This window comes from Carcharodon carcharias, chromosome 5 (genome assembly GCF_017639515.1).
Source record: "Carcharodon carcharias isolate sCarCar2 chromosome 5, sCarCar2.pri, whole genome shotgun sequence".
Lineage (NCBI taxonomy): Eukaryota > Metazoa > Chordata > Chondrichthyes > Lamniformes > Lamnidae > Carcharodon > Carcharodon carcharias.
In genome coordinates this window covers 156730069-156749336 of record NC_054471.1, presented here as the reverse complement: position 1 = coordinate 156749336, position 19268 = coordinate 156730069, and positions in this window count along the sequence as shown.

The window sequence follows — 19268 nt, the reverse complement described above, 5'->3', positions numbered from 1 at the left end:
AAATCCTATCTTCCTGTGACCTCCGCAGCTCCAGCTTCACAGGCCGAGGAGGGTGTCACTTCCACACAGCAGGACCCTGAAAGAAGGCCGGGCCCTCCAAGTCTTGGCCCTCCAGAGGACGCCCACCAAAGTCATCACAGACAGGGCAACACAGTCAGCAGGCTGCCTCCACCTCCACTGTGGATGACTGGGGAGCACCAAGAAGTAGTGGCACGTTTAGGAAAGTTCAGTAAAAGTAGTTGCACAGCCTGGGCATGGGTGTTGATCACTTGTACATACCATTCATTATTGTCAATAAACTCCCAAGAATATCTCCCTGCCTGTGGCTCCTTGTTCTGCTGAGCAGTGTTCTTGTCATTCAGATGTGAAATCTTTCTGCACAAGTTAAAAGGCAGGTGTCTCAGTTCATGGCCTCTTCCCTGTGCTATGTGCAGCCTTCAGACCACAGTGATGGTCCAGCCTAACACTCCCTGGAAACACTACTGATGCCTGCACCTTAGCAGTGCTGGACATTGCTGCCAGAATGTAGTGGGCAGGCACCAGAATTCTCTCATACTCTCTGTGTGCTCTCAGCACCTTTAAAGTGGGGCTGGCCCCCATCACTACAGCATCTGCGACCAGTGATGCAGTGCACCAGCTCCTGAAGGGCTGAGGTGCTGAAGGCAGACACAGCATCAGATGCGTCTAAAGTTTCATGGCTGTGTCTCTGAGTTGGCCCTGATCATGGAGCACAATCGAGCTGCCCTCGGACAGACAGGAGTCAGACATTCTCAGAGGCTATGTGAAGATTTATGGAGTGTCCTTACTGCATGTCGTCATCATCCTCCTACGATCAAGCAGCTATTAGGGCCTCCACTGCATCTCCACGACAGGAGCATTCTCACAGAGGATATTGGCGCTGCAATAAGCCAGACTGGAGTCAAATGTTCACAAAGGCGATGTGAGGATCTATGGGGACATCTCACTGCATGTTGTCATCATCCTACACAAATCTGGCAGTTATGAGGGCCTCCCAAGCATGCCTGCCCCGTCTATCCAGTGCGAGGGCCTCATCCCCATCATCCTCACTACCAAGGACCCCATCACCCTGGCCCCCATCAGCGTCCTCCTCATCGGAGGAGACCTCCAGTTCCTCCATCTCCTCCTCAGCCAGCTCCTCTCCACGTTGCAGCGCCAGGTTGTAAAGGGCACAGCAGATGACGACGATGTGTGACACCCTCTGCGCACTGTATTGCAGTGCTCCACCAGACTGGTCCAGGCACCGGAACCACATCTTCAGCATCCCCATGGTCTGTTCCACTAAGCTGCGAGCAGCTGCATGAGCCTCATTATAGCATCACTCTGCTACAGCTTGAGGCCGCCACATGGGTGTCATCAGCCACAGCCTCTGCGGGTAGCCCTTGTCCACAAGGAGCCAACCCTGCAGCCTATGTGGACCCTGGAAGACATCAGGGATCTGTGAGCAACTGAGGATGTAGGTGTCGTGCACACTCCCTGGAAGCTGTGCGCAGACCTGTAGGATGTGTTTCTGGTGGTTGCATACCAGCTACATGTTCAGTAAGTGGAAGCCCTTGCAGCTGATGAAGTCCATTGAGTGTAACGATGGAGACCTGAGCACCACATGAGTGCAGTCAATCGCACCCTGCACCTGTGGGAATCCTGAGATCAGGGTGAATCCAATGGCCCTTGCATCCTGGCTGTCCCAGTCCCGGGTGAAATGCTCAAAGTTGTGTGCCCATGGGGAAGATGGCATCCATGAGCTCATGGATGTATTTGTGGGTGCAGGATTGTGAAATTCCACAGAGATCACCTGTGGAGCCCTGAAAGGAGCCACTGGCATATAAATGGCCACTGGGAGTGGATGTCCTCCATGTCCCCTTTCCAAATCCTGCAGTAAGTGGCAGATGGGAGTCACCAGGTCCCTAGACATGCACAGTCGTCGGTGACTCTGGTTCTCAGTCGTCTGCAGGGATGGCAGGTGGTGTGTGTAGTCCCTGGGTGTTGCTAGGCACTGATCAGCCATGGCTCACTGTCACTCCTGGGCAGCGTGTGCAGGAGCCACTGCTGCCCCTTCTTCATGAGGTTGCTGCTCCTGCCTTTGCACGGCCTGGTGCCTCAGTTGCTCTCTCCTCCGTCTTCTATGGTCTCTGCATAAGCTAGTTCACCAGGATCCATGATCCTGATGTGGTCCTCCTGCAGCATGAAAGAAAGAGAGATGTGATTATCATGGCTGTATTTAGCACCTTTCCTGGCCCTGTGTGACTGCTCCTTAGCACTTCCCGGAGAGTGCTGGTCACCCCTTGGATGGCCAGAGATGAGTGTGCTGCATGGCTGCCTGTGAACTGCGACACAGAGTCCAAACCAGGACGCTGAAATTGCAAGGGGCTGTGAATGCCTCCAGCAGTGACTGTTACATGGCCAGCGTTGGCGAGGAGTTTGTACAATGTGTGCAGTCCAACTGCTCCACGGTCCAATAGAGTGGTGGAGGACTCGAAGGCTGTGCCAGGGGGGTGAGGGGTGGTGGGTATTGTATGGAGCACTTGGTGGCCCTTAGGTGCCTCTGTGATGCTTGCATGGGTGGGCGAGCTAGGAGCCTGAACCCAATCATATCATTGTGGCTTCGCCTGATCTGTCTTAGTTGCAGAGACATGGTCCGTTTATACAGGTGTCCCCAATGCGTGGCTACTTCCCTTGCTTACTCTGCCCCACTACAATTGCCTGTGCATGATATACAGTGCCAGGGCAGGGCAGCACATATACCCGCCAACTGACAATGGTCACCTCCAAGGCTGGCCAGCACTTGCCCCTGGACACCCTCCCCCCCCCGCCCCTGCCACAAGCATTCACCTCCGAGGCCAGGCATCAGATGCCACCTCCCCCCGGCACCCCTGAGGCTTGTGAACAATGGGCGAGCTGAGGAGAACGCTGCTGCTCACTCACCTCAGTTTCCCCAAGCGAAGGCCACCAAGTGCACGTCGCCTGCGTGCTGTTGTGAAACATGACGGTGTGCTTTCCCGCCAATGTGGACGGATGATACGGCAGGGTTCCAAGAGGCTGGCGGGTTGGCCTTTTAATTATATGCTAATGTATTACAATTAGCTCCCTGCCAACTGATGGCAGGAAGTGCGTCCTGCTGTTGGCAGGCTGAGCGGACGATCGCAACCTGCCTTCACATCATCGTGAAGCAGGTCGGACCATATTTTCCCCGCATGCCACCTGTCATGCCCACCACCAGCGAGCTCAGAAGATTCCACCCAATGTGCTGAAATGACTGTAACAATTTAAAAGTTGTAACTAAATGTTTAAGTAAGTGAAGCAAATTTCAGAATTCAAAGTTTAAGTTTTGTCTGAAATATCAATCACAGGGCACCCTGAGAAATCTAGCTCTGTAGTTGCCTGGGACTTGATTTATAAGCAGTCTATGTTAATCAATGTTGCCAAAACTTACAATTATCATCCATCTGTTGTCAGGAATACTTAGTTCATAATTTATGTTTTAGAATATAACTTGTGACCTGAAGAATTAAAGTTTAACTGTAGAGAACTGGGGGAAAATGTAACTTAACTCTGCTAAACACCTGAGGTGAATGCAATTTAAACAAGCCTGAGTTAATTACAATTCAAAGGATGGGCCATGTTTATTGAAAAGCTGGGACATGTTGTCTCAAAAGGTCAGAGTGGAAGGGTATCCTTGCCATAAAGCCAGTCCAGTGAGATACTTTTGTTTTGGGAGTTAGAGCTAAATTAGTTTAAAATCATTTGGTAATCCCTGAAGGGTTATAAAATCCATTTCCTTCTTCAGATCAAAGACAGAGTTTTAAATAAAGGATCCGTAACTTAAAGGTCTGCTGGAGGACATCATGGAGCATGCCAGGTAGTCATGGAGATGGTTTGAGCTTATAGAGATTCTCTGGTTTCAATTTACCTGGGTTTTTGCTAAGAGTTTTAGTTGCAGCTTGGATTTGCTGTAAGCTGCAACTTACTGAGAGAAGATAGCCAAAGTAAATGACAAATAGTTAGGCCTGCACAGTAAGCAAACAAAAAAAGCTAACTTTAACACATTGCCATGTGGAATGCAGGAAGGACTTAATCTCACTTTGGATTTCTCATGAGGCAAAAGAAGCTGGAAAATTGTCTACTTTGAACCTAATGGAAAAATCTACAGTCATCCTCATAGAGTCTTGTGGCAAAAGAAAGCAACCAGCTGATTAATTTGGAAGTATTGAGAAGGCAACCAAAACAAGAGACTGTGGCACACTTTTGACTTGTCCTACAGAAGTCAGTGACTTCAAGTTTGATGTGTCATAAGGAAAACACTTGGGCGAAGTAAGGAGTAAAACTGAGTGCATAAAATACATAATTATAACTTATAGTTTTAAGACTGCTTGTTTTGTTTAATTCATTAAATACAAAAACATTTGTTTTTTGAAAAATGTGAGATCTTGGGGCTTAGTTCTGTTGATTAAACCACTGGATGTTTGGATTCCTCTTCAAATGTTAACAGTTCCTGACTGGATCACAATGTGTAAATTTTCTGTTATTGTTTTAACACATGCAAATCATCAGGATAGCAGTTGGTTTTTCTTCCTTTTCTTCCATATTGGTGAATCATAGACAATAAAACAACAGTGTAAAATGAATAAAATGCTAATAAAATTGTGAATGTTGGAAACACTGTGTAAATCACATGACTAATGTAGACTAGATTACTACGAATCAGATATCAGTTGATGAAACAGCCAATTCAATTTTATTTTATGATGCCCAAGAGCAATGCCACAGGAGATCAATTAATCTTTTAATGGATTTTTCTCTCATACGGCAATTAATCATAAATCTGGTAAAACTGAAAAAAAGTTCTTTCCAAATTTTCTGCAAACATTAATCAGAATTTGTGAATTCAGGGCCACAGTATGTAAGATCTTGTAGTATTTTATAGGCAAAATTTTTAGCTCCATGGGCGGGCATGTGCTTGATCTGCTCAAGCATAAACCGAAGCACGTTGACATCGGGCAAGCGTCCCAATGTCGACGTGCAGTTCACGATATTTCGTTTGGCGAGCATGTGCCAGAGTCGATTGCGAACCCGCTGACAATTAAAAGGCCTGTTAATTGGCCTTTACACTTCTTAGGAAACCTCATCCACGGGCGGGATAAAGTTTCCTAAGCAAATAAAAATAAAATAAAACATTTTAAACTTAATTAATAACAAGTCCCTGCTCATGTGACAGAATCACATGAAGGGACATGTTTTATAACATTTTTAATTTATTCATTATTTTTTGTTTAAACTCTTCATCTCCCTGAGGCAGCTCTGTGCCTCAAGGAGATTTTCAAGTTCTCACTCGCGCACATACACAAAGTTCGCATTCCCCCCTCCCCTGCCTGCACAGGCAGCGCTGAGTGCTTCATGCTGGGTGGACCTTAATTGGCCCACCAGCCCCATGAAATCACAGTCCATCCCCAAACGCAGGCAGCAGTCAGTTTCCTGACCCCGACTGTCTGCCCCCACCGAGCCCGCCCAACAAGGGTGAAACTCTGCCCCTATGTTTCTGTTGGTCAGAAAATTATGCTGGAAACTGATATTCAAAATTACAGTGTGAACATAGAAATTCCAAAATATTTGCTACTCAGTCATAATAATTTGACTAATTAGTGAGACGAGAATTGTCACAATTAATTAATTACTATAACTTCTGGTTCCTGTTTACCTGCAAAGATACAGTACTACTTCTTATACATATTCTCATTATAAAATGTAAGGAATAGTAAAATTTTGTGGTTATCAAATGAATGTGTTACTTAAATCACCTAAATGTTGTCCAATTTATAAACACAACATAAAATGAAAATCAGCAGCATAGTATTCAGTCATTCTAATTTAATGGGAAAATTAATCATGCATAGTCTTTTCATATAAGTCAAGAATACCTCCCTCACCTGTGAAGTATATATTTTAGGAACTGCCCAGCTGGAAGGCATATGACCCTTTGCTGCAGGTGGTAAAGGTTAAATGGGTTTATGGAATAATATAGCATGTATTTCATTGTCATGCTCCTCAGCTGTTGTTCTTGCCATTCATTGACACATCATTGTCCTGGTAGCAATTGTCACCTACAAGTCATCAGTTCACTTGATTATTTTGTTGAAGAATATAGAGAGGGCAGAATTCCTGAGGAGAAATCCGATATCTGGCCACACATAATTAGACAGTTGAATTCCATTATAAAAGTTGAGGGAGTTGACCATAGGTGCCTGACAAATGCACACCTGGGTGGTGCTCTGGGTGCCATTGCACAGATCTATAGTCGCTGTTTGAAATGAGACAGTGGCACAAAAATTAAATGAAGTGGTCACTCTCATAGCCCCAGATAGATCTTGATTACAGGTCTTCATGCAGAAACACGCCCAACTCTCCTACATTCACAACAGTGAGGTAGATGTTTCTTACGCAGAGCTCCATACTGAAATCTTTGAAAGCTCTGCTTGGCCTGTAAAATCTTTGAGGTGGCGGGGGGTTGGGGCGGGTGGGGGGGGGGGGGGCTGGTGGGAGTGATAACTTTTCAGGCATATTATCTGCAAAAGCTTCCTCTGTCTGTTCCTCCATCCTGAACTGATTTTCCCCATTCTCTGTTAATATATAGAATCATTTAGTCCCATTGAGAGTCCCATAATTTTTACTTGGAACTTTATTATGATGGAGTGGTGGGCAGGGGGGTGAAGTAGAATATCTCAATGGTCTAACAGGTCAGAAAGGACAGCTCTCTTCAGAAATGATGGTCCAGATTTTGTGGCTGTAATGACAGCAAAATCATTAGCATTTGTTGCCATTATGCTGTGTTTGCCCTTGTGGGAGAGGCTAGAACTAGGGGATACAATTTAACAATAAGGAGTCTCTCATTTAAGACAGAGATGAGAAGATTTTTTTTTCTCTTAGAGGGGTCATAGATCTGTGGAATCCTCTTCCCCAGAGAGCATTGGCGGTAAGGCCATTGAATATTTTTAAGGCTGAATTAAATAGATTCTTGACTGAGAAAAGAGTTAAAAGGTCTAGTGGGGTAGGCAGGAAAGTAGCGTTGAGGCAGCAATCAGATCAGCCATGATCTTTTCAAATGGCGGGGCAGGCTCGAGGATCCATATGGCCTGCTTCAGCTCCTAGTTCATGGGCAGAATATTGCCATCGACAGGCAGGGGCAGACCCGAGGCGCTTGCGCGTAAAATGACCCGCGATGACATTGGGCATGCGTCCCAACGTCATCAAGCGTCATTTCGATATTTAATTTGGCAGGTGCGCGCCAGAAGCGGCTGCGTGCCCGCCAAACTGTCAATGGCCTTTTAAGGCAATTAAAAGAGTAATTAAAGTTGTTAAGAATGCAGCCCGTCCAACCTTAAGGTTGGCGGGCAGGTGAAGGGCCGAAGCAGCCTTCGCGTTTTTCAGGAAAGCTCATCCACGGGTGGGATGAGGTTTCCTGAAGGTTTTATGAAATAATTAAATAAAGTTTCCAAACTTCACAAACATGTCCCAGCTCATTTGACACTTGCACATGAGGGGACATGCTTAAGTAAATTTTTACTTTATTTATTAAAAACTTCTATAATCCATTCAATCTCCCTCTTGCACAGAACTGCCTCAGGGAGATTGCTGCATTCTTTCGCACACATGCACGAAGGAGTGCAGGCCTCGACTCTCCCTCCTCCTCCAGCCCACAGAGGTAGCGGTGAGCGCTACCGGCCATGCATTACGCTGGGCGGGCCTTAATTGGCCTGCCTGCATAAAATGGCGCGCAGCTGATCGCGGGCGGCGATCGGCTCAGCATCCACCCCTGCCTGCTCCCGCCCAGCCCACCTGCCATAGGAAAAATTTTCCCCAAATGTTCCTATGTGTAACTGAAAGCAACTTCTGACATCTGCACATGCACAGTTCAAAGCACAAATTTTAAAAGTTGCTTTCAGTAGTTCCATACTCTTCTACAGGATGTAATGTTGACCTCCTTAGGAATGAGAATCAACTAGAAATTACTGAATTGATGTGAACTTCCACTTTTTATGGTATTATTCTCACTTTAAAAACACTTGAAAAACTTACTCCTCATTGAATGAGGTGTAACTAGGTTTTTAACAGTATATTAAATCTTAATTACTGAAAACAACTTGTCTGGCCATGATAAACTAATTTTATAGTAGTGGAGTGTCAAATTTCTCCATCCATGATAAAAATTCAATAGATTTTTAAAATAATAAAAATTAACTTTAACATTTTTTTAAATGATATTTCAACTTCTACCTGAATTGAATATGTATGCCCCAATCTTTATTTTGCTTTCTGTAAAATTATAAAATAAATTAATAACAAAACCTTTTTGTTACTTTCTGATTTACTGTCGTGAGAAATCTTCAATGTTTATTGAAATCACTTCTGTTTATTACGATTCCTGTGGGAACCATAAACCTAAATTACTAAATGTATCAAACAACCCCTAAATGAAGAAATTACCAAAACTTGCATTTTTAACTTTTATTTTAACATGAATCAGAGCCAACGTCAATTACTCATGAGTTAACAGGCAAATAACACTTCAAGTAAAAAAGTAAACTTAACTTTAAATATTTGATAAAATAAAGGTATGTCTTACACAATCACAAGCGTCCACATCACTCCCCACACAGATATGATGCCACATGCAGTCTCATAGTATTTCCAACTCAATCAATTCAGGCCTTGAGTTGCATTCACCAACAGGCATATTCTATGTGAGGTGTCTGGATACAGTTAGTACCGACCTGGTGCATGTCTACCAACCCATTCTTGCTTAGGTCACATCAGTCTTGATGGTGTAGCTTTCCAGAGTTCATTTTCAACTGACAAACCAACAGCACTCAGTTCACAACCTGGTCTGCTGATACAAACTCTCAGCTGTTTCATATGCCAAAGATATTTGCACTACTCTTTTGGAATCAATCCCTTTTGGTTCACTCCTATATCACTTCCCCAAAAGCTTCTAGAACTCTATTTTTCCTTTTACTGACAAACAGAAACTGACCTTTTTGTAGAGATTTGCTGGCTTCTCCTCACACAAATTCTGTGTTCCTCTTTCTGTTTCTCTCTACTTTCTCTTTGTGGCTGCATCCATGTGTTGAGCACCTTCGCCCTCCATATCTCCTGCTTGTAGCTATCCTTTGTGCCTAGCTTCATGGCTTCTGTTTTAATTTCCTTCCTGTTGGTACTGCTTCAAGGTCAAGGTCACCACCAGGATTTCTATTATCCATGAAAATTACAATTGATCCCTTTATAATTGGTACAAACTGTTAAAAGTCCTTTTCAAATATTCTTAAAAATAATTACAGATTCCACAGACATTTTAACAAATTTAACATTTTCCTTACTGTACCACTCCTGGCTCAAAGGTGAATTCCAGTGATCCTTTATATTTGCTGCTCAAATTAAATTAATTTCAGGAAATATGAAATCCACAACAAAGAGCTTGCTAGATCTTTGTAGACAGCTTTCTTTGAGATCAGCGGCAAGTGGTAGCATGTAGCCACTGACTGCAAGATCTGTTTCAACATATTAAGAAAATGCCCAAAATCTTGCAAGCTAATTAATCAAAGCCTCTCCAGGCTGTAGCATGAAGTACTTCTGCTGGTGTCAGCTGATGTGGCAACAAGTCTAATTCATGCATTAGGGTTGCAAGTCAAGTATTTAAGCCACTCCTACAACGGAAATAATGATCTTTGTCATTGTCATTTAGTATGAGTTCCAGTCAGCATCATGGGTGCATCTCAGGAAAGGCTCGGAAGTGCTCTGAAACTGTAGCACAGACATTACAGGGTGGTAATGTGGTATAAACTAATACTTACCAACTTACAGATACAAAAATGTAAAAATTCCATTCTAATGTCAACAATGTGCTGGAAATGATATGTTAGAAGTGTGACCATACATAACATCATTTATGAGAATACATTTATATCATTGGGTTGCTCTAATACAGTTGTGAGGGAATAAGACCTCACACTGTATATTGTTATAAAATATATATAGATATTCTCATGGCTATTTCTAAAATTTTTAAAACTGAACAAAGATCCTTCAAATGGCTGAAACTCTGTCTGTCTGTGACCCCAGAACAAAAGAAGCCACTTTGCAGTTTCGGAAATCTCACCCCTTGTTATCTCCAAGGGGATACTAATGATCACCTGGGGACTGCACAGCCCAACTTCAAAGGGAGCTGCATCCAAAGCCTTTTGTATTTGATAACCCAGGCTTGTTAGCGGAGACAGAACATCTACTAAGACAATGGCCTCTCAAACATTGTTTTTAACCCATAATAGCAGTCCTGAAGACCAAGCCGAATTCTAGATCCTGGACAAACATTCTTTGTTGAATAAAAACAAAAAAACTGCGGATGCTGGAAATTCGAAACGTCAACTCTTTTCTTCTCCGCCGATGCTGCCAGACCTGCTGAGTTTTTCCAGGTAATTCTATTCTTTGTTGAATATCTTGCAGTGAGATAATGTCATGTGACCTAAGCCTCTGGCTTGTTAAACCAGTTAATAATGCCTTACTGAGTTGTACTGCTCAGTCTGCTGTTTAACATCTGACTAGCATGCCATACTGAAGGAGCTTTGTCCCAGGTTGAACATCTAGCCCTATCTATCCTGCCTCAGGTGAAATTAGTGTACCATTGCCTACTAGGCTGATTCATCTCTGCATGCCTATCTTATTGTGTAAAGTCAACACCACCAGAGAAGTGAATTATACAGCATCGGTTTTCAACCCACCGACCTCTATGAAGGCAAACCTCATTGGATTTTGATTCTGGACTCTGGAACTCATGTGAACCAATATTTATTTTCCCTGTGGTCTCTGTACTGTAAATCTTTCTCTTCTCTATCTCTCACTTCACTCTGCGTGGAGGCCAAGTTGCGACCCTCCTCCTGCATTTTGAGTGTGTGCAAATAAACTAATCCTTTGAGTTTGGGTTTGCTGTGGGGTTATTAGTGGAAAATTGGATCACACAAAAAGCAAAGTGTGGGGAAATATGGCATTGCTTATGAAAAGGGAAACAAATCAAAACACCTTCCTGTTTACGGGTGGATTGTGAGAAGAGAAATTAATGCTGCTTAAATTAACCCCCCCCTCCTATCTGTAACACAATATATCAGTTTTTTTTCCACTGTCCAAAGAAGCTATAATGGTTACATGATTGGGAAAATGCAGAATCACATCTCACACATTTAATATATACTGTCCAGTTTTCCGGACAACTAAACCCATCAACAGCAAATTTTCAGACCGAGGGATAACAAGATTAAGCAGGATTATGGAACGGAATCCCAGTGAAAGGAATTGATCCAGGATTAAATGAGAGCTGGACTGATAACTGTTGAGAAGGGTGATTGAGGATTATACAAGCATTACCAAATATTGGTAACGTTCTGTTTATAATGAATTGATCTGGTTGCAACAGTGCTAAAACTAAAGGCAAAATAAAGGCACAATAAAATAAAGACAAAGTATCTAGTGAAAATTTTGTGATCAAAATCATGAACGTCATGCCCTAGCTCATTTTAATGGCCATAAATGATTCAGAAATTTCGGCAGATCAGTCTGCTGTTTTTGAAGGAGTAACAGTTGTTGGTCAAACTGTGTTACCTCTTGGTCTGAAAGCTTGCTGCTGATGACTCCAGTCACCTGGAAAACTGGATGATGCAAGAGAGCAGAGTTAATTTTCAGCAAATTGGGTAGTGCTGTATCTTGCTGATGTAGCGTTTTCCACCTTACAGAGAAAAGACAAACTGATTGACTTATTTGGAGTGAAACGAGATTATATAAAAATCATCTTATCTGAAAAAAGTTATGTCATCCAAATCACATCTAGCCACCAATTATAGTTTGAGGTTTGATGCCCATCTGTGAATTCGGTCATGGTGTAGTAGCTATCTCCACAACAAATGCTCTTCTTCAACTAAATTAGTCCTTTCCCTTCGGCGCCAAAGAACTCAGACATTAGAAGCTGACAGCTCTGAATTCAGCCTCTGTAAGACAGGTTTCTCAAATAAAATTTTGGCCCCAAATTAATTTATACTTTGTACTGAGAAATTCTAGCTGCTTGAAGGAGGACTTAAGTTTTGTTGCTCTTTTCCTTCATTGCTTAAATTTTCAAAACACAATCATGTAGCACCCAGAGTGGGAGGTGGAGTTTGTGCTTATTAAGAAAAAGAATGTGAATGCTGAGACCTGGAACATTTTCTCCTTTTTTTGCACCTGCCGTCCTTATCAAGATCTCTCAGGTCCGTTGTATCACAGGGTCAGAAATAAGACAGGCAACTGTTGGAGCTGTTAGCTTTTGATGTCATGGCATCATAATGATGAAAGGCTGACCCTGACCAGAAAGAATAATTTGGGACCAGAACTGATGAAGACTGTAGCCGGCATTTTCTGGCCCCATTAGTGTCAGAGAGGGCGGGTGGTGGGGGGTGGGGCGGGGGGAGGAACAATATAGCGAGAAGGCCAAAAATTGGTTTTGTGCCGCTGTGAAACCAGTTTGTGATTGTCCGCTCCATCCATCCATGACGGGCCGCGTTTCCTGCCGCTGCACATTGGGAACCTCCTTTTAATACATTTGCATCTAATTGTAAGCCCTGCTCGCAAGAATCATCTCCCCATGTCAAATTTACCGCCCACATCGGCGTAAATTCAGAACGGCTTGCTTCACAACTGCCTTTACAAGGCGTGCATCTAGTGATCTGAACTTTACGAGGAACTTGGAGGTGACTGCATACAACCTTGCTTATCGTTACCCATAGGATGTCAAGGAAGAGGCACCGTGCATTCATGGGGGCCACTTGGCAAGTCACTTTTTCCCAGCTGGATTTCAGTGCAGTCCTGGGGCAAGGGCTCCAGGGCAGGTCAGGCTGGCGATTAGTTGCGGGGGTAAGGGGGGCAAAGCAGCCCAGGCAGACTGAAGGAAATATTCAAGCGCATGCCAGAGGGTGTGGGGGGAGGGGGTAGGGGGCCGTGGGGGGGAGGAAGTGTGTGGAACGTGGCTTTGCACTTGGAAAAGCTGGTCAAAAGTGAGCATTCTCCTGGAGCCGAGACTGTTAGGCAGCAGCTCCATTGACATGCTTGGAGTTCGACCTCTGAAGCTTTTCTGCCCACTCAAGCAGCAAAAAAGCATGAAAGTGCCATCAAATACTCCAGATCTTTTCACCCCTCAATCGCCAACTGCAAATTAATATGCATTTTAGGGGGCAGCAGAGCAATTGGCCAACTGGGCAGGTTGTACAATCCCCTTGTGAAAGATGGCCATGGCGCAGTCTCTGTTGGAGGTGCTCAGAGCCCCTTACGATGTGTTTATTAAGGTTTGCACCAGTATCCATCATAGTTCAAGCTCACAGTGCAGCCTTGCAGTGCAGCTTAGGACAATGCCTGCACCTGAGCTGAGAGCACAGCCTGCAGTCCAGTGACGGAAGCTGCTGCCAACCGATCAAATGGAGTGGGGCGGAGGTGGTGGGATTTCCGACAGCTAAGAAACACACTACACACTGGCCATCCAAATGGTGGTTAGCACTCTCCTGCATAAGTGAAGGCCTAACCAAGAGTGGCTTTAATACACCTATACTAACCCACTCTTTCTTTGATCCTGCAAGAGGAGAACATCAGGATCATGGAGCCTGATGATTTAGCGGTGTGCCTCATGGCTTACAGAGACCAAAGAAGAAGAAGAGAGCGGCAGAGATGCCTGGCTCAGCAAAGGGAGGAGCACCTCCCTCAAGATGAAGGAGTGGCAGGGCCTGCTGCGCAATCAGCTGAAGATCCACAGAGAGCTATTGATCATAGACACCGCGCTAGACCCAAGGTCGATAGACAGTGCCTGTCATTCCTGCAGATAGCTAAGAACCAGTGTCACTGAAGACTGTGCATGCCTAGGGAACAGGCCGGTCACATATTCTGCAGGATTTGGAACCACGGAGACATGGAGGGCATTCACTGCCAGTGGTCATGTAAGTGACCGTGATACTCAATTTTTATGCCAGTGGCTCCGTCCAGGGCTCCACAGGTGACTTGTGTGGGATCTCACAAACCTCTGCGCACAAGTGTATCCAGGAGGTCATGGACGCCATCCTTGTGAAGGACCAGAACTTTGCATTTCTTCCGGGATCAGGAAAGCCAGGATGCAAGAGTGCTGGGCTTTGCACAGATCTCAGGTTTTCCACAGGTGCAGGGTGTCATAGACTGCACTCATGTGGCATTCAGATCTCCGTGGCAACAAGCAGTCAAATACGTCAACCGCAAGGGCACTGAATGTTCAGCTGTTCTGTGACCACCAAAACCGCATCCTGCAGGTTTGCGCATGATTCCCAGGGATCATCCACAGCTCCTACATCCTTAGATCCCTGACATCTTCCAGTGTCCACAGAGGTTGGCTCCTCGGGGACAAGGGCTACCCACAGAGAAAGTGGCTGATGACACCTGTGTGGCGGCCTCAGACTGCAGCAGAGTGATGATACAATGAGGCCAGTCTTGGTACTCCTCTGACATCCATAGCGGAGGTGGAGACAGACTGCTGACTGGTACGGCCTGTCTGTGTTGACCTTGGCGGGGGTCCTCTGGAGGGCCGAGATGTGCAGGGTCCCGGCCTGCTTTCAGGGTCCAGCTGTGTGGCAGTGTCTCCCTCCTCAGCCTGCAGAGCTACTGGGGTCATTGGAAGAGGAGATTTGGATGGGTTGACACTCCTGGAGTCACTTGGATGAATGGGTACACACCTGCTGCTCCTCCTCCCTGTGGGTGCCCAAGGGCCCTAGCTGGCTCCTTCAGGAGAAGGGAAAGCTGGAGTGAGATTGAGTTGGTCTGCACCCTTTTCACATTGACACTGTTCGAAGCCGACTATGGCATCAGCTATGGAGTTCAGCCCGTGCAGCAGTGCATGAGTGATGTCCCCGACCAAGGTCTCTAAAGCAGCCACCATCCCATCAGTGTTGACCTCGGTGCGTTGTAATGCCAGTGTTATCACCTCAGAATGCAGACGGAATCCTCCATTGTGCCTTGCAATCTGAAGAGTGCAGCAGGCATCCCTTCCTGATGTTCCTGAGCTTGCCTCTGTAGCTTCAGCAACTGAGGTATGGCCGAGCTCAGAGGCTCCTCATCTGACTCGGACTCAGCAGATTTATGGCCTCCAAGTGCTGGAAACCTGGGAAGTCCCTGCCATCGGCTGCTGTGGATCAAACAATGCGATGCACTCACCAGATTGTGATCCCGAGGCTATTCTAAAACTACTAGACCTGTAGCCACAGTATTTATATGGCTGGTCCAGTTAATTTTCTGGTCAATGGTAACCTCCAGAGTTTCCTCTTCATTTAAGACAGGATGTGATAGGATTTTATTTTTACTTCGAACCATGAATGATTCAGCCTTTTCTTGTGAGATCATTTTACATCAATGATATCACCGTATGATAATCCCTGTAGAATGTAAAATAGTTAAAGAGACAATAAAATGCCTGTTCAGAGCAGCGATGCCATAAAGTTTTGGAAGCTTTAGCAATGAGAAGCATGCTTGCAGAAATATGATCAGACAAAACCTGACTGGAAACCTGGTTACTTGAATAAGCTCAATTCAGATAGGTGTGGTCAGAGGCAAAATCTACATGTAGGTAGCAATTGTACAGGATCAGAAGAATACCAAACAATGGCTGGGCGCTGGATTTATAGCTGAAAAAATTTACCTTTGCGGAAGATGAAAGAACTCCCATTTTCTCCAGAACCAATCAATAATCAGCCAACAAAAACAAGTTCCAAAATTGCCCATTTCAAAATGATGCACTCGCATGAATTTGCTAGTGGGTTATTAGTTTCATCGAAAAAGCATTAATCCACTTTCCAATCAAAACCAAGTGTCATTTGTTTTGGGATTTAAGTTTGTGGGAGGTGGTAGGGGAACTAGCTTTTGTGTCCATCCAGTATGGCCCATAACTTCCAAGCTCCAAGCGTTGTACTTAGGGAGCACTCCAAAGATGTGCTGCACCCGCCACCCCCCATCCCCCATTCCACCCCCAGAAATCCCCAAATAAGGATTGCGTGGCAATTGCCTTGGAAGTTCAGACTTCTGTTGGGCAATTGCCCTGCAATGGAAACCATCAGAAACTGAGAGTTAAATTGCAAACTTTGGATGGTTCTAAGTGTCTTAAAGTAACGGTTATCCAGAAAAAGTTAGAAGAATTAAAACCACGTCTAACTTCTGGATAACTATCATATTGACCCCACCCTGACCCCACCACGGGTCTAGCTCCCACACCTCTGACTACATCCCCAACCCCCATGACTACACTCGCTCATCCCTGACAACAACCTCAGCCCCCTGACTACCCATGGAAGCCTGACTACCCTTGCCACCATACCCCCTGCTGATCACCCAAAACCCCATTGACCACCCCTAACCACCTGACCCCCGACTGTCCACCCATCCCCAGCAACTCACCATCCTCCCACTGACCACCCTCCCCCCCACTGACTACCACCCCCACTGACAACGCAAGCCTCCACTAACCACCTGAATCCCTGACTGACCACCAGAACCCTCCATTAATCACCCAACACCTTCAACTCAGCTGTCCTCGGCACAAGGCCTGGGGGACCCGCTGCGCCACACCTTTCTCACCTAGCCCAAGTCAGAAGGTCTTGCGATAAAGGTGTGGCTACATTTCAGGGTAAGTAACTAGGAGCAGAGTAGCAATCCAACTGTGATTTCTACTCCATGGAAGTTACAGACTGCAGTCTCAATATTGTAGTAATTTAGTTCTTGAAAAATTGTGTTCAGTGTGTTCGGAATATAAAACTGCAGTTTTAATGGGTTTATTCCATCAGTTGCGACATTGCTGCAGACCACCTCAGGTTCTCTGCCTCCCGCTCATGTTTTCTGGTTTGATCTTCTGCAAGAAGGGAAAGAAGAGAGCTGGGAGTGAGATTAATGACACGTGTTGAATGGATATGTGGAAAGCATTTTTTGAGGATGACAACAAGGGAGAGGCATGACATTTTGTGTAAAAATGGGGCTGAATATTGGTGATTAATGGGCAGATGAATGTGAGGAGTTCATGAAAAAAGAGGGATCGGTTTTACCCACATGGTAAGTCTGAGGAATGATGAGCTAGAGTGGACTCTAGTGCACTAGAGTGAAAGGTTTGGCATAATACAAACATCAGGATGTAATTGAATTTACCACTGCACTCACCTTTCCTGCACTGCTTAGGTCATTAAACTTCTTTCAGCATTAAATCCATGAGCATAGAATGACATTTCACTGCTAACCTTATGGGCAACTTCCAGCCATGTCTTCTTGATTTCACTGATTCTTCCTCACCAGTAGAGGACAGTATCTTCCGGTGAGCCCTTGCAGTCCCCAGCATCAGATCCAGGAAGACATCACTAAAGCGAGGAGCAGAGTCTGAGTGTATGCGCTCCATTCTATGAAATTGTTGCATTCTGCTCCCTGTTCCAGAATCCAACAAATTTCATGTTTGTAATGTCTCTTTAAATATTGGAGCTGAAAATGACCCATGCAGATTGTCATCAATGGTCAGTGGTCAAGAAACCTGGAATTATTATGGTAAAGCAGTTGCGGGGTTAAAAAGCCACACCTAACTCTGGGGCTCCTACTCACTTGTGGTAATAATGGTTGTATTTAATGTGTAGTATACCTTTAAGAAGGATGGTATAAAGGAAGATCACATGATCTTATGTAACCAATAGAAGAGTAGCATAGGCTGCCTCAATAGTCAGTCGTCTGTAGTTAGTAGCCAGAACTATGGAGACAGGGTTGAGTTGAAAGCACACAAGTGTAGCTTCTGAGTACCTTTGTAAATAAACAGAATATGCTCCACCTAAGAAGTGTCTGCTGATCAACTCTGTCCATTGTATCAACCAGGCTATCCCACAGCAAGCATGCAACCCAGATCAATAAGTCCCAACAAACTAGTGACTGGGATCCAATACTACTACAGGACCTGTTACTCACTGCATATCGGAAGCTTATTCAGTCGATGCTTCAAACGTACTTTATTGACTGTGAGGCACTTGGGGACATCCTAAGATCATGAACAGTGTTCTTAAATGTATTCTTTATAAGACACTGGTTAGACAACTTCTGAACTCTAAGAGCCATGAGTGACAATTCATTAGATTAATATCAGGATTACAGGTCTTATTTACAAAAAAATGGTTTGAGAAATTATGGCTTTTTGCACTAAGACACAGAAGGTCAAGGGTAGAATCTAAGCGTAGTTTACAAAACAATGAAAAGATTTGAGGAATACAATGAAGGATTGTTTTGGCTGGCTGGAAAATCAGTGATGTTGGGACATTTGGAATTACATTAGCAAGAATGGGAGGGAAATTAGAAGAGCCCTCTTCCTACAAAGGGTCATTAGGACATGACATGCTTCACCACAAATGGCTATTGAGGCAGAGAGTAGAGCATCATTTAAAATGGAATCTAATGTTATTTGAAAAGGAAGAATATAAAAGGATACAGGGAAAATCAGGAAATGGAATTAGAGTAGATAGCATCAGTTGAAGATTTCCCACTGGCAAAGAATCAAAGAGCTGAATGACTTCCATCTGTGGTCTAATGCTTCTGATTTTAGAAATTGTAAAATCAGAAAATTGCTCTATTCTAGAAAAATCAAATGCTGCACTTTGAACACCCTTCTAAAAAGAATGAAGGCTTTTCTTTTAGCTCAGCAAGTGTATCCAATAAGTAGCTGAGCCATACAGAGCAAGAAGGAGCCAGATTCCAACTCCACATTGTACTCACTCAGGTCATCCCGGTGATGATGGAGCGAGTGGGACAACAATAGGTCTCAGTGTCCCTAGGAAAGGAATGTGGACCAGAAACCCCACTCCTGATCAATCTTCAGTAAGCACTGATGTGAAAACATGTGAATTGGCATCAGGTGAAGACAGAATCAGTGTAAATTCCATTGCCATTGTTAAGACTCATAAATGAATAATGGCCTTGAAAGAGACTGGAGGGCAATCAGTATCCATCAAATTGTCTCACATAATAGGATTAGGGGGAAGAAAATTGGTGAGAAAGAAGAAATAGCCTATGTGAGATAATTGATTTGCATTTTCTGGATATTTGCTCTATTTTTTAGTTTCTTGGAATTCAACAATCTGGAAAACAAATATCTCTCACAGAGATGAAATGTTTGTTATATTAGTTCAATTTTTATATGTAGCTGCTACAATTGGTCTCAATGGGTAAGA